The following is a 16,505-nucleotide window of genomic DNA, read 5'->3' as shown; positions in this document are numbered from 1 at the left end:
TTAATATTGTTATTAATCATTTGTTCTAAGCAAGTTTAATTCTCCATAGCGCCTTGTTCTTAAATTATCGGATATCAATATCGTCATCTATTATTTGTTCTAAACGAGTTTATTTCACTATTGTGCTTCTTGTTCTTAAAACTATCAGATATTAATATCGTTATTAATCATTTGTTCTAAGCAAGTTTAGTTCTCTATACCGCACCTAAAAATTATCGAATATCAATATCGTTATCTATCGATTATTCTAAATAAATTTAGTTCGCTATACCACCTTGTGAGGACAGAATATAAGAAGAACAATTTTAAAATTCGAGACACAATTATTTTCTAAAATATACTAAAAAATTAATTCAAATTCGGCTTTAAATGAATTCGAATTATTTCGTTCATAAATTACAGAACCTAAAAAAAATTGAATTGATATGGCTGGATAAAATCTTAAGAGGCGTTTCTTTTGTCATAACATCTTCACTAAAGGCACAAGGTCAGACACGTGTTAAAAATAAGGTGTATTACGTTAGAACATAAAAAATAGTTAAAACAAAAGGTCCTGTCACTGGGCCAAGTTCAAGGAAAGTGTTTTCATTTGTTTCACAGCAAATGATCGAAAAAAAATGTCCTCATATGCATTGTATGAAAAAAGTCCACTTTTTATGCCTCCATATCCTGAGGATGTGACGTAATTCTAGAATCTTTGACAATAGCTTCTTCAAAATTACATTCGCCCCATGCGCGGTTATGTATTCTATTGTTGTCCATGCTATTCATGAAGAAAAAAAATTAATAAAATGTAAAAAGGCAGGCGAGAATATTTTTTATTATCGTTTTTTACACTAAACTGCTAGATTTGTGTTGTGACGTTCACGAAATTCTTTTGTTTATAGTTTTGCAGACGATTTGTTTGAAGACGAAAGCGTGCGTTAACAAATGTTAACGCCGGTTTTATTTTATTTTTTATAGCAGAACCAAAATGACTGTGGGACATTTATTTTTGACATGACAGTTTAAAGCCGATCAAAATTTAAAAGCGGATCAAAGATATGAATTATAAACTTTTAATTCTTCGTGATTCAAATATTTTAATTTATTTATTGTAGCATTTTAATTTGATTACTGAATTAGATACTAGTTAGATATTGTCTCTAGAAACCAGGGGCCCCCATCAGGGGGAAGGTGGGCGCGTGATGTGCCACCTTAAAGCTTAGGGGGGGGGGATTTTTACACTAAATAAAACGAATAGTTTGGGGGGGGGTTTAGAATTTGCGCGAGAATGCGCCCAAGAGCTTCGGGGGGGGGGCACTGACTCTGTAAATAACCCAAGTATTATTAAATATATCTTTAAAACAAATTAAACTGTATACTAATTCAATATTTCCACTTCCNGGGGGGGATGAATGCGCCCAAGAGCTTGGGGGGGTGGGGGCCACTGCTAGAAACATGCAATTATTAATCATTAAAACATTATATTTTAGATATCACCATATTAAAGTATAGATAAAAATAAGTACTTTTTTTCTCTGTTAGCTGTATTTTGATTGTCATATTAAAAAGGAGGAACACAACCTAATTGATTTCCTCTCTGAACCTTTGTTCTTAACTTAATTCTTTTTTAAGGATAAAATTGTAACTAATTTTTCGTTTATATATTATTTTTTTAATTAACATAGTGTGGCGAGAGAAATATGTATTTTTTTTTCTTCAGATTTTACATAATTAATCTGTAAAAAAATGTTTTTCAATAAATAACAACTATAAAATTTAGTGCAGAACATATTGCAGAATTCCATAATATCGAAACGTGTAATGAAACTCATACTGACTACTATAATTAAAGATGCGGAGCTCATTAAAAATATAAATTTAAAAAAAATAATAAATAAAAAAATTATAGTGAAAATTCTTTTTATTTTCTTGACCAAGTGCTCGTACTAGTCAATTATCACCTTTCGTTCTTTTTATGCCATTCTCCCGTATTTATTATCTTTATCAGATTTTCAGTAAATATTAATTTTCAACGGTTGAATTATTAGCTGACAGTTGAAAAACTAATACCCACTTGAAATAGCGTTGGAAGCAATAAATTTTTTTTTCCATAATGCATTACTATATTCTAACTCTGATTTATTAGGCAGAATATTGTTTAATGGTGTACTTGATGACGTAATATAAATACTTTATTTGTCTCATAAATTATAAAGGTGGAAAAAGTAGATATGTTTCGAGCATTCAATAATAGGTGCCCATTTCCACGACTCACCAGACGTGGATCAAAAAACAAATAACAAGCTTTGAAAAAAAAATTCGAAATTGCCTACTAAAATGGAAAATAAAATAAAATACGAAAATCCGCGGTAGCCTAGAAGCAAAACAGGGCAGGTTGTATATTTTACCTCTGATTTATTAGGCAAAATATTGTGTAATGGTATACTTGATGATGTAATGTAATAAGGGTGATTCTCACGAAATATGTAAATTCACTGTCCCTTGCTCCAAGATCGAATACTATAATACTAAAAGAACATTTTTTTAAAAAAAAATTATTAAATTGCATTGATGTTAGCATTTTAAAATGACTTTGCACTAGCATTGACTGTTTTGTATAGTTAAAAAATTTAATTGAACTTCAAAATGTCATTTTCCTGGCATGTCCCAAACAACGTTTCCAATAGTAACTAGCTTCAAAACTTCCCATAAATTTTTCAATATCTAATTTTTTTTATCTCAACCGGTATAAGCATTTCTAGAATATACGCAGAGGGTATTATTTACAAAAACTTCGTTTAAAATATTTTTTTTCTGTTAATAATTTGTTTGTCCCAAGAAAATCTGTCATTTTCCTGGCTACTTTTATTTAGTGGTTTATAACCAAAATAGATAGAGCCAGCAATCAATATCTTATGTTAATAGATTGATTAGATACCCTCCTATATGAACATGTCTTGTTACATGAATAAAGAACCAATTTTCTGGTTCAAAATCTATTTCAAAAAATTTTTCAAGATGAGTAGGTTTTTCTGTTGTCATTTTCCTGGCTTCTTGAAATCATTAATAACGTAAACTACATAGATTTATCTGAGTTATTTTACGAAATCCTGTTGTTTTCTGCAGAATGTAAACGTCTTAGGCTAAAATATTAAATTAAAGTCAAGTTATATGCTATAAAATGGCGAATTTGTCATTATCCCGGCTGTCATTTTCCTGGCTTATGAGTTCCAGGACATTGAAGTGTAACCAGAAATTTTTTTTAACTGCTAATACTGTAAGGAGGAAACGCAAATATTAACCAAATACCAAGTTTATGTTTGATTGTAATATGGTTGGATCTAATCAATATTATTTATTTATTTAATGATTGATTATTATATACAATTTTATTATGCACATATCAGCAACAAAAAATTTTTTTTTGATTATTTCTACAGTGGATAAAAAGAATTAATTTAAGCAATTTATGGTTCATCTAACATAAAGGCTTAAGTTGAGTTACTTACTATTAACTTAAAATGACTGTTTTTTAAACTTCTAAACTAATATGTCATTTTCCTGGCATTCAAGATTTGGCGAATTTCTATTTTATTTTATTTTTCTCGAGCAAATGTCAATAAACTACACTGCTGTCTGTAAGATATTAATAAATGTAACGAAAGAAGTATACAAAAAAAATTTTAGATTATTTTGAAGACTTGAAATTTGAAGAAATTTTTTGGTCCGAAATGTCATGTTTAAAAAGAATCACCCATAAATGCCCCAGCGGTTTTGGATACTTATAAGATCTTTAATTCTTTCCTCTTCGGTTTCTTGGGATTATCCATTTCTCTGTTCTTCTTTTTGTTTGTTAGTGTTGTACCCCAAAAATCAAATATATACGTGAAATATTATTCGATGGAATAGACAAAATTGGTTTCTTTCCAGTACAGGATAATTGTAAAACAGAACTAAAATCCAGTCATCTTTACTTTCTTTACATTTCCTTGCTGAATGATTGTGTTAATAACTACCAGTTACTCGCTTTAAACCTCGTCAAATCACACTTCGTTGCAGCATTTCCTTACTATAAAGATTAATAAATAATAATTATTTTTCCCAGAATTTAAAACTAATGTCTAGTAATATTACAAATGAAGAAAAAAATACGTAAATAGTCGTCAAATAACCACTGTAATCATACAAATAGTTAATGTCATGTTATTAAAAAAAAAAAAATTAATGGAGATTTTATGCTATAAAGTTTTCTTTCAATCACCTATTTAAAATTCTTAGTATGAACTAATTTCTAAAAAACCAACTTGCCTAGCAACATTTTTTAAATATGCAGCGAACTTCTACGATCGTTATCTCAAACTATAAATTACCAAACTTAGAGTGAAAATTCTTAATTCTCGTCCAAGGCTGAATTGAGAATGTTTTATAACCAAAAGATATTCAAACAAGGAAGAAATAGAGAACAATTAAAATAAAAGAATCATAAAAATTAATGTTTATTCTGTAAGCGGGTGAATAAACCTCCAGTGGATCAAGGTTTCCAGGTTAATTAAGCCTAGTTGTTGATTCGGATGCACTTGTAAAAATAGAAATCGTTTGATTTGGAATGAAAGGTAATTTGAAAAATGGCGTCTTTTTGTCGCCTGCTTTTTTTTTATTATTATTATTATTTTTTATATGGAGTGTGTTTATGCTCCATTTTTCCTTGATTTACATCACAAAGGACATCAATCAAATTGATAAATGGACAATTCATTTGGAATTACCAAATAAAAGGAAGGTATAATTAATCACAATTTTCAATGCATACAAATAATATAAAAAGTGATAGAATAAAATGAAAATTTTAAAAACTGCGTTTTAAGTGGATTAAAATAGGGGGAAATAATTCTATTTTTGCCAAACGAAAAACACTGGACGAATTATTTTATAAAGTCTTATGGAGAATTTTTAGCGGTGATAGAACTTAACTACGAATGTGATGCAAAACTTTTTGTAATTTTTTTCAGTTTCAAACATACACAAAGAACAAATTCGTGATAATAAATATGTCAATTTTCACATTATTTATTTTCAAAATAATTAGTAGTCTTTTTTATGGTTTGCATATCCACACTTTCCAATGAACTGTTTTTTCTTTTCTTTTCTTTAAAGGGAAAAAAAAACTGGGTTCCGATAGAAGTTCGATTATTTTGGGTTCCACACTGACAGAAATAAAACTCTCACTTTTGACGATTCTGCAATCCTTGAGTTGTATTTCGTTAATTTTCAGAATCATTTCGTCACGAAACCAAGCACTTTGTGAGGTAATGCGAACTCTCAAATGTATGACGAAAATGTTTCTCTCTTAGAATGACGAGACTAGAATGAAGACTAGATCATCGAAACGATGATCGAAATCAATCGATGACGACATAAGCAGACTGTTGTGTGTGGTGGGCATGGCGTTAGCTTCATGCCAGTTACATTTCGAGTTCAAATCCTGATTCGGGCATGGAAGTAATTTATGTATGTCTGTTCTATTTGTCCTTCTTGTGTTGTTGGGGTGGCGTAGATCAACTTATATAGTGTCCACAAAAAAGTAATCAAAAATGCCTCCCGTACTTTTTTTTTTTTTTTTGGAAAAATAAAATAGACTAACGAAAGATTTCTTTACTTTTGAATAAATCCATTTCCTCAACAAAAAGAATGGCGATAGTTATTTTGTCACTTTGACAAAATATACCCGGAAATGGTTTCGTCATAAACGTAGAAAGTTTCCTCAGATTTGAGTATCCAGCACATGGCTGAAAAATATTGAGAACACAAGATGAAGAATGTTTGGAATCTTTTTCTTCATAATTCTTAATTCGGAAGTGTTTCATTAAGATAATAATAAAAAAATTTTAAAAAAATGTATGATATCATGGAAAAAATATTTTAAGCATACAACGATTTTGCTCCCTCCTTTAATTTTCACTTATTTTTAAATTTTATCTGGGGTATTCGATTCACTTAAAGTATTAATATTTGAAGCACTCTCTAAATAAGTAGATAAGATAGCCGAAAAAGGACAGGTAGTTGAATAAATAAGCCAAGATAAAAAAAAAAGTCCTATTTGTCGAAATCTGCACTTGAAATCGAGATCTTTGTCCCAATTCTTTCATTGCTAAGTAAGATTTTTCTTTGTGTAGAAAGAGTGTATCTTTCTATTCGGGGCATTTGAAGATAATATTTTATCAGTTAAACAACATATTTAAAAAAAAAAACACTGTTTGCTTTTATTTCTGACGAAATATATATATTTTTTCATTTTTATCAATTTTCCGGTATTAAGTCTTTGAACCAAAGCAAAAAATAAGAATAGGATGGCTTTATATTTGTAATACTTTTTATAGCATTTATTAAAAAATTTATTAATAAACTGGGTGGGCATAAATTATGTAAGGTGTTTTAGAGCCATCTAACGCGTGATTTACTGGATAAAGTATTAAAAAACATGCTCTGCTGAATATGCTATTTCAGTTTTTAAAAAATGATTATAATATTAACAATTTTTTTATCTTGATTTAATATTCTAATTAATAATTAATTTAATATTCTAATTAATTATTAATTTAATATTTTAATAAATTATTATTTTAATAGTTTAATTAATTATTAATTTATTATTTTAGTTAATGTATTTATAATTACATAATTTATAATTAATTGTTTTATAATTAATTAATTTATTTATAATTACATAATTTGTAATTAATTATTTTATAATTAATTTATTTATAATTAATTATTTTTATTTTTAATTTTTTTTTAATTATAATGTTAATAATTTAAAGAAGTTGCCGATAGGTGAAACTTGACCAGTTAAGATACAACCTATTTAATAAATGAACACTATTTGTCATGTGAAACAGTAAAAATAACAAATAATTTATTAATAAGAAATATTATTCGTTGTTACTTGCACATGCGTCTTGATGTGACTACCATTATGAAGTTCTGGTAATTATTCTGTTCTAGTTCTGGCGCTTCCATTTTGTAGCATTATTTACACTTCATTCATGTTGCTTTAACTATTTATTATTTATTTGATATTGAAATCGCATATTCTGCACATGCATGTCAAATTGTTTTACATTCCTAATGTTATTTCATGTATATAACTTGTATTTCACAAAGATGAATTGAAATGCGTACTATATTGAAAAAAATAAAAAAATATTTCTGTAATTGTGATGTACAATGCAATCTGAATAACTTTTGATCTAATGATCGGATTTTTACGTACTAAGACTTACCGTAGTGGTTCGAGGGGTGACAACAAATATGCTAATTAATTAGTGCAGACGATATTTTATGTTACGAAATCTGACACAAAATCGTACTTTCTCTGAATAAATATATTATTATTATTTTTAACGGTTTTGGATTTATGATCCCTCAAAATATTAGGGGTTAGCCTCCCGCAAAATATGGTAATTATAAAATTCGTTAAAAATTCAAAAAATAATATTTTATAATTGTTTGTCTTTTTATTCTTTTATTAAATATTGTACGAAAAAGAAATGAATTTAAATGTATACAAATGTCATTTTCGAAGGCAAAGTGCAAAATTTGAAAAAGATTGATCAAATAGTTCCTAAGAAATTGAATTTCAAACATAGGAGTTCTTTAAAATTCGTTTTCTCGAGAACAATTCAACCAAAATTCGTTTAAATTTTTTATTTTCTCTTAAAATTATATTCTTTAAAATTACATAAAAATTTGCATACCTTACTATTCAAAATTTTCTCGACTATTATTAAATAAAACATTAAATAGTTATTATTATTTCTTTTTTTTTTCTGTATTGAATTATGCTTTGATTATGGGCAGCTCTCCCGACCAAAAAATTGGGACCATATTTTCTAGATAACGGCTATCTGCTATATTTTGAAGGTGGTCAGAAAACTCAATAATCCGTCGAAAAAAAGGTATGTTTATTCAGAAAAAATGTGTTTTTGTATCCGATTACTTCACTTAACTGCTCTAATTAATTATCAGAGGTCAGAACCATTAAAATCGAGTCCTAGTTGGTGAAGATCCAATCATAAGGTCAAAAGTTATTCAGGGTAATTTCTTCTTTTTTTTATTACTTTTTCCTTTCTTCTCTTTTTTAAATTTACTCTGTGCACGGTAGATTTTTTAAAACAATGTGGCTCGGAATTTTCGAAGCAGTTCCTTGCAAATATCTTTATAGCTGTTGAGAGGTAAAGTTTTATAATTTTGGAGTAACAATTTTTTTTTTCTTCTATTAAACTGCAATTAAAATTTTACTTTTTTAAAAATTTTTTTAAACGCGGCTTAAATAAACGCGGCTTATACAAAATTAAAATCAGTAATTCACAAACACTAAATTCCTTTTTATTTTATTTTATAACCGGCGTTGAACACCAGACCTATTTTTAAATTTACTCTTCAACTCCGTAACTTTGTAATTTTGAACCGGGCCCAGATGACGATGGAGCTCCTGGAGGCCGGGATAGCTTGGTCGGTAGGGCACTGGGCTCATGTCCAAGAGGTGGTGGGTTCAAACCCCGCCGGCCGAAGACTCCCCGTGTAGTAAATGGTGACTGATGCACGTTAAATCTGTCGAGTCACAAAGTCCTCCATGCTTCCATAAAAAAAATCCTACCTCTGGGGTTCTAATACAGGAGTTTCCTTGTCTTCTGGATTGGCTTAAAATTACAAGACTACGGTGTTGAACATTAGTAGTCGTAAACCCAAAAAACTGGGTCGGCTGTTCAACGACGGATATAAAATAGAGCTCCTGGATCAAGCATTGGGACCACATAGGGAACACTTTTGGAGAGGAGTAATCTGCATTTTCGTTACACAGGGAGAAAAACTACGAAAACTTACCAAGGTTAGCTCGACGTCAAGGGCATTCTAACCTATGATCCATCTGCCACTGAGGATATCTTACGTCGGTACTGAGGTTGGTTCGAGCTGGGAGCCTTATTCGCATCAATGAGATATCGTTAGGATTCGGAATTAAATGACGTCATTGGAAGGCAAATGTTCTTTCGGCCCTGAGCCAAGAATATGGAAAATATACTAATAAATACTTGTTTAAAAACAGTTTGTAAGCTGCCAATTTAAAAATTTGGCGATTTTTTGAAGAAAAAAGATACCTGTTTTGAAGCTTGTAGAGCAGTACAATGTATTGGTGATTTAATAACTTCTTGAACACCGGATCACCCTCCAAAAATGACGATTGGAGAAATCAGCTAAACAAAAACGATAGCTTTTTGCTTAGGAAACTGGTTATTTATTTTCCACAAGTTACAAAAATAGTCACTTAGTTCATCAACAGATGTCGCTGTTGCAAATGGAGAAAACTAAAACACAATATTTTCTGTTGTATGTCAGACAATTCGTACTAAAGCATTCTCACGGAAGACTAGTGATTTTGTTCTTAGATGGGGCATGTTGTACCTTTTGCTGTAGCTGCAAATGCTGGTTATTTTAAAAAGCATTGTTTATAGTTTTTTTAAGTTAACAGTGCCATCTATTGGTTGACTCTAAAATTATTTATGAAACTCGGTGAGATAAATAATTAGTTTCTTTGCCAGAACGTTGCTAATCGCACATTTTCATCTCCTTTTCTTTGATTTTTCAAATTATCCGTCCTATATGGAAAACTTAGATGTAACAGATGTCAATATAGTTTAAAAAATTTGTATGAAATCCACATTAATTGATAGGTAATATACAAAAAAAAAAAATGGATTAGTTAAATATTTTGTAGGCATCTAAAAACATTTCTTTTATGATTATTTTTTATTCATGTTATCCGAATGCAACTAAGTTAAAACACAATCTATCTCATTTTTTTTCTTCTCGTTATTCAACTCAGAAAACTAAAATCAGCAATTATAGTGCAACACATAGCAAATTTTAAAGTTGAAAATAATCCGAAATTCCAAACTGAATCGTGAAAGCGGATGACGAATATGATATGATAGCTCGGAATCTGCTACTTCATCAAATTCTATTAACAAACAAATCGCCCTTAAATTTAGATTGACTTTACAGTAGTAATTTTATTTTATCTCTATCAAAGATATAAAATTTTCTATTTAATATATTAAATAAATTTTTACCGATTTTTAAGACAAGGTTTTGTGTGACAGTAAAGATGAGCCTCCAAATTCAGAAATTTTATTTTTATTCTATCTTTTTATAAGATCTATTTTAGAAATATAGATATATTAGAAATAGAATTGTGATCGCATTCTATTAGAATCAGAATTAATACATTTTAGCTGTAAAATATTTAGGCATCACAGTTAACCATAACTTAAAATAGTTAACCCTCATTAGTTATTTGGAGAACACATGAAGATTTATTTGAACTAAATGTTATCATTTAAAGAAAATTGCGAGTCCCGTTTTTTTAGAAAAACACATAAACTATCTACCTTCATAATTTAATTGTGTTCCCCTTGTTTTTAATGTTTAAGTATAATTTTTTTCTAGCTGCCTGGCTTAAGGATACTCCTTGGAAGTACAAATCTAGATTTTTTTCTTGTTTTTATTTGATTCATGTCCTTGTATTTAATGTGTTTTTCTTGTTATTCCATAATAAAAAAAAAAAAAAAAAAAAAAAAAAAAAAAATAATTTAAATATTTTTTGGACGTAATTGTTATTATTATTATTATTTTTGTTATGAATATACTTTTTAAAATCTCATTTAAGTTTTATAAATGACTGAAATATTTTATTAATCTTTTTAAAGAGATGCTGTTTCATCCAATTCAAATAGCTTCGTGGTTATCCTACACTTAAGCTAAGTTTAATATCTATTGAGGTCGATGGCTGATAATTTTTTCTTTTCTTTTTTTATTTTGGAATAGCAACACCTGGACCTTTAACTAAGCGTCATTTCTGTTCGAAAACGCTTTTGTTCTTTCATTCCATTTCGAACACATCAAAGATGGTATCGCGTGATGCATCTGCCACGACACACACACATGCTAGAAAAATCGTTTGAAAATTCAGGAGAGATTTTTTTGTAAAAAAAAAACAACCATAAAATTTATTAAATTATTCTAAAGTATGATTTTAAGTGTAAGGCTTGTGTATATCACGGAAAAATCATAAAACTCACAAAATAGAAAAGAATTACAGTATTCATAGAAATACAATAATCGTATACGTCATAAAATAATCATAGTTGTAACAAAAAAAGAAGAACAGTAGTAAATAAATTCAGAGTAGTCACAGTTCGCAGAAAAAGCTTATTTTTGTATAAGTTTATTTTTTAGCATGGCTCTGACTACATTATTATTAGACTATATTGTTGACGAAGGCAGAAATGAAAAAATAACTTAAATCAATAATCTTCTTGGTTGTCAAAAAAAAAAAAATCTGTTATACACTCACAGAAATTGTCAACGTAAATATGAAACATTTTATTTTCTCATTCTATTTTAAAATAATAAAAAAAGTCATAAAAAATTAATGATATCGTTTGCTTTTAAATTTAAAGTATACATATATAATCAATTTTCCATTCCATTATTTGCAGCTGCCTAGAGATAATTACTATAAAATCATTCACACTTGATGCAGCTATCTCAAAAGGCATCTTTAAAGAAAGAATAAAGGAATGCAAGTAAATAACTTTAAGAAAAAATACTTGATGATAAAATTGCGTATTTTTATGCGCAATTTTATTTTATTACTCTGATTATCAACACATGACGTTTACTGTTGCCACTTAATAGGTTTTGCACTTCCGTCTTGTTTGCTTTTCTATAATATTTTAATTTGCATTTGAGCCATTTTTATTTATTGGGAAATAAGCTAATTTAAGGGAAAACGATTCTCGAGTTAGAACATTCACAAATAATATGTATTCTTTCTAATACTATCTTTGCTATTTGCCATAGGAAGCTGAAGACTAAGGAGCGCCATCTTGGATTTTAAGTTAAATTTTTAATTAACGTTTTCCCGATATTTTTTTTTTTTTTTTTTTTTTTTTTTTTTTTTTNCATTTTTTTTTTTTTTTTTTTTTTTTGTGCTTTACAAACTTTTGATGATATAGTATTATTAGACAACGCAATACCTTTCAAAAAAGACAGAAAATAAAGGGTTCGCTTTATTACATTTGGAGAAATGGGGCTTAATAATTTTTAGAACTTCCATAAATTTTTCCACAAAACTTTAATGCAATAAAATAATGCGATTTGTGGATTTGTGTAAGTGAACTAAAACTAGACATTTCTCAGTTTTTAAATTTTTTTGGAAAAAAAAAAAAAAAAAAAAAAAAAAAAAACGAAACTTTAAATTGATGAAAAGCGATTTGGATGACGCTAAAAATTTCCTATAACGTTATTTGCACAAAAACAAGATGTTCATCAAAAAAAAATCTTAAAATTAATAATTGTTTACTATTCAAAAACTTTTTATAACAGAATTGGTGATGGCCTTTTATTTCACATACATCGAAATGTAGTGCCAAATAGAGTTAATATCCTATCATCAGTTTATTTGTGAAAATTAAATAAAAAGGATTAAAATCATATTAATTAAATCAAGATAAAGTTTTCCCTAAATACTGTCGAGTGTCTCATTCAAGCGTTCACACTGTATAAAAAAATTAGAAACTACTACAGGTATAAACTTTATTTCTTTTAATTACAAAAGATCAAGTTTTCCTTGCAATGAATCACGCTTTCACAAATCAGTTCTAAATGTCCTTTTGAATTTAAAAACAACGCTTAGTTACTAGTTGCCAGAACTACAATTCAACAACAAAACTAGAAAGGTAATACAATAAATAACCAGAAAGGGAAACAAAAATATTAGTTTTCCATAAATTAATCACCGCTTGACATTTCGGCTGCAAAAAACTAAAGAGAAAAAACAAACGCTTTGGCGAAAACAAAACTAATTTGCAGCCAATGTTCTTTCGTTGCCAACGTGTAAAGGTCAAATCTCGGAGTTTATTTAAACCACATTTCTCATCGTGGGAATATGCCGAAGTAGATCAGCTCAACAAATACACTGTACTTCTGTACTCACTGGATGAAGAGTATTAATAACGACTGCTATTGATACAGCTGCTTTCCACAAGTCTGCTTTCACGAGGCAGTACACGCGGGTGAACTAATAATTCTCTTCTTTGTTCCAGTATTTTTTTATTCTTGAAAATCCATAGCAAAATCAACTATTTATTTCGCTGATTTGATTGAAACATCAAACATGTGTTCCAGAGGGTCGTTCAATTGTTATGGATATTTTTTAAATATTTCTTTGTGTATCAGAAGCAAATGTTAGTAATAAACTGTTAATAGCGGTTAAAGTGGACAGCTGGTATTACTAATATTTCTGCGTAAATTTTGGCAGATAGGCAAAATTGTGCTGTACCTTTTTAAGTAATTGCATAACAATACATTTGATTCTTAAGTACTAATTGAAAAACAAGGTTTTTGTGATGAAAAACTAAATTCTTTATTTGCTTCTAACTGTCACTTTGGAATATTTTCATGAATCGTTTTCAATAATAAGAGTTTGTTGTTCGCGAATATGCTTAGGGGCCGTTCAAAAAGTACGTACATCTCGAAGGGGGGGGGGAGGGAGTGGATTTGCTATTTTGTACGGAGGGGAGGTATTATACGTACATTATAAGTATACACCAAATTTAAATTTGACTTAGATTGTTTTATTTATTGATTCAAAGATAAAGTTGGGTGCTATTGTTTAAATAATTTAAATGAATAAATTATTTTAAATAAATATTTAATTTTATTTAAAACATAATTATTTTAATTTTTATGAAAAAGGGGGGTAGATTAATAAAATGTACCTACTCTAAGGGGGGAGAAGTAAGACCTTATGTACGGTAATGTACGAAGGGGGGAGAGGAGGTTAAAATTTCTCCATTTTTGTGTACGTACTTTTTGAACGACCCCTTATTACGTATTTTAATTGTCACTGTGTATTTACACTGATAAGGAGCTTAGATGAAGGAATGAAGTTGTTAGTTGTTCGGCAAATGCGAAAAAGTCAAATCAGTATGAAGCTTTATGCTATAGTAATGTGAGAATTACTAACGCATTACTTATTACGAATACTTTCTATAATCGATAAATTTTATAAAGTATTTAATTATATAATTCGCAATTTTTCCCCCCCACCTTTTAAGTTTTTATCTTTATAAAATTCAATTAATTTTCTTTGAGTAGAAATTTTAGGAGAAACTAATTCTTAACCACGCATTTTAAGTTTTATTTTTTAATGTAAATATTGATTACTCATGAAATTTTATTTATTTACTACATCACTTGTAAAATTTTCTCTTATGAAAATTCTATTAAAAACACTCTCTAGTTAACTGACGTTTAATATTAATTAAACAGATTTATATATATATAAGAAAAATAAACAACTGAAGACATAAAATCAAACTGAATTCCTTAAACTAAATAAATATTAAAAATGTACTTTTAATAGACTAGTAGCTAATATTTATTTTTCTATGATTAAAATGTAGTTCAGTTTCAAATTATAAATCAATATTTATTAGGCTTCAACATTAATTAAAATAACTTAACTTTAAATAACTTACCTTTGAACTTTGTTAAGATTATTTGTCCGCGACTGTATTTTTAGGTTGTAAGTTCCACTTTGTTTGTTCTATTGATATCTGACTCAATAAATTTAATTTATGTGACGTAGGCGATGTGTTTAGGGTGAGTGTAAACAACAACAAAAAAAATTTTTTTTTTAAATATATGATAATAATGAAAAAAATAAAACTGTGAAAAAAAGTTTGCATCGAAATTAGCTTATGTTTTATTCAAAACAAAGACACGTTGGTTGGCGTCAAAGAAAAATACAACCATGATTAGCAAACTTGTTTTTTTTTTTTTTTTTTTTTTTTTTTTTTTTTTTTTTTTTTTTTTTTTGAAAAATTTCTGTTAGGTGTACCTTTTTTAAACTATATAGAAAAATCTTTTTTTTTTTTTAATTTTTATTTTATTTATTTATTTTTTTTCCCTCAACAATGAAACTTTTAAGACAGACAACATTGCAAGGGTATTACAGAAGAGGATGGTGCAAACAATGGTTAAAAAGGGTTTTCCTTTAGCTCTGTTCAGCACGAGATTCCCCTTTACGTTTTGTTTCCTTTAAAAAATCATATAAATGAGTAAAATTAAAATTTTTTTCGCTGTTCGTGTCTTATTAGAGTGGAAGATTCGTTGTATATTTTTATCGAAATTTAAAGTTTATATCCATAATAAATCCTTGAATGTTAATAATCTGAAATATAGCGTTGATGGTAAATAAAATTACCGACTACTTTCGTATAATTTGCAGTCTCAAATAAAACTATCACTTCATTCCTTTTTTTTCAGTCTCTCTTTTTAATTTTGTATAAATTTTAGGAATTTAACTTTTACTTAACAAATGAAGTTGACATCAGTAGTAGTTGAAGAATTTAATTAGTTTCCTCTAGCCATCAGTTTCCTTCATGGAATAAACAAGTAAAGAAAAAAGGAACCCAGATTCCATTCTCTTAAATATTCTCTTATTGAATGACATCATTGCTTAAAGCTTGAACATCCGCCACTTCATCAAATTAAAACGGTCCCCACTCAACGAATCCCCCCCAACTGTTGCTTGCATGAAAATAACCAATCAAGACATCCGGTGTGTCATCTCAAGAGGGACATGAAAGCAGCAGTGAAAACCCATCTTCATTATCATCTTTCACTTCAAATCCGTTCTCCAAGCAAACGAGATCATCAGATTCCTTTTAAAAATATTTCAACTTCTACTTGAATGTGTTTTCGTCTGCAATTTAAATAAATTTCTCGGCTTAATGTTTTCCTCTCTTATCGTTTGCCGCTATTTTTTTTTCCTTCCATTTATAAGTTTCATTTTACTCTTGGATGAGTTTGTTAAAGAAAAAGAAATAAAAACTTTTCTTTGAACTGAGTATTTTAAATCAGTGTCATAAAGTACTTGTTGCTTAGATAAGAGGTAATTTGTTAAAATCCTTCTTGCTTGAAAGATTGCAACTTTAATGGTAAATAGCGGGAACATCTGTAGCTACATTTTTTTCTTCTGTTTTATCTCTTTGCATATTTTTAAACTGAAGTGAAGTATACTGTGTTTTCTCACGACTCCGAGATATGTTGTTTAAACTGGAGATATGACGTGGCGAATTTTTTCTTTACTTTGATTTTTGATTAAGTAAATTATTATATCAAAGTTTTATATAAGTCGGAGGCATTCTTGAATATCTGACTCTTTAAAAATTGAGCCAGGCTGAAAAGTCTTTAATATATTTATTCTATTCAACTATGCTTTATGCAATATTTTATTGTTATTGTACGCTAATGGAAAAATCTGGCTCTCTGTAAATATCACAGCCATTTTGCAATTTGTCAGACTTATTGAAAAGTCTTCAATATATTCTATTCAGTAATGCAATATTATACTATGACCTCAGATAATTTTAGAATAATCTATATATATATAT

At 28.5% G+C, this 16,505-nt stretch overlaps 1 long non-coding RNA gene across 2 annotated transcripts in view; it reads left to right on the top strand.

Moving 5' to 3' along the window:
- Positions 1 to 16,505, top strand: part of LOC122270172 (uncharacterized) — a 127,155-nt gene that overhangs the window by 80,237 nt on the left and 30,413 nt on the right. The window lies entirely within an intron of this gene.

Source organism: Parasteatoda tepidariorum, chromosome 8 (genome assembly GCF_043381705.1).
Source record: "Parasteatoda tepidariorum isolate YZ-2023 chromosome 8, CAS_Ptep_4.0, whole genome shotgun sequence".
Classification (NCBI taxonomy): domain Eukaryota; kingdom Metazoa; phylum Arthropoda; class Arachnida; order Araneae; family Theridiidae; genus Parasteatoda; species Parasteatoda tepidariorum.
The sequence above is the reverse complement of the archived record's forward strand: the minus strand, read 5'-3'. Positions and strand labels throughout refer to the sequence as shown.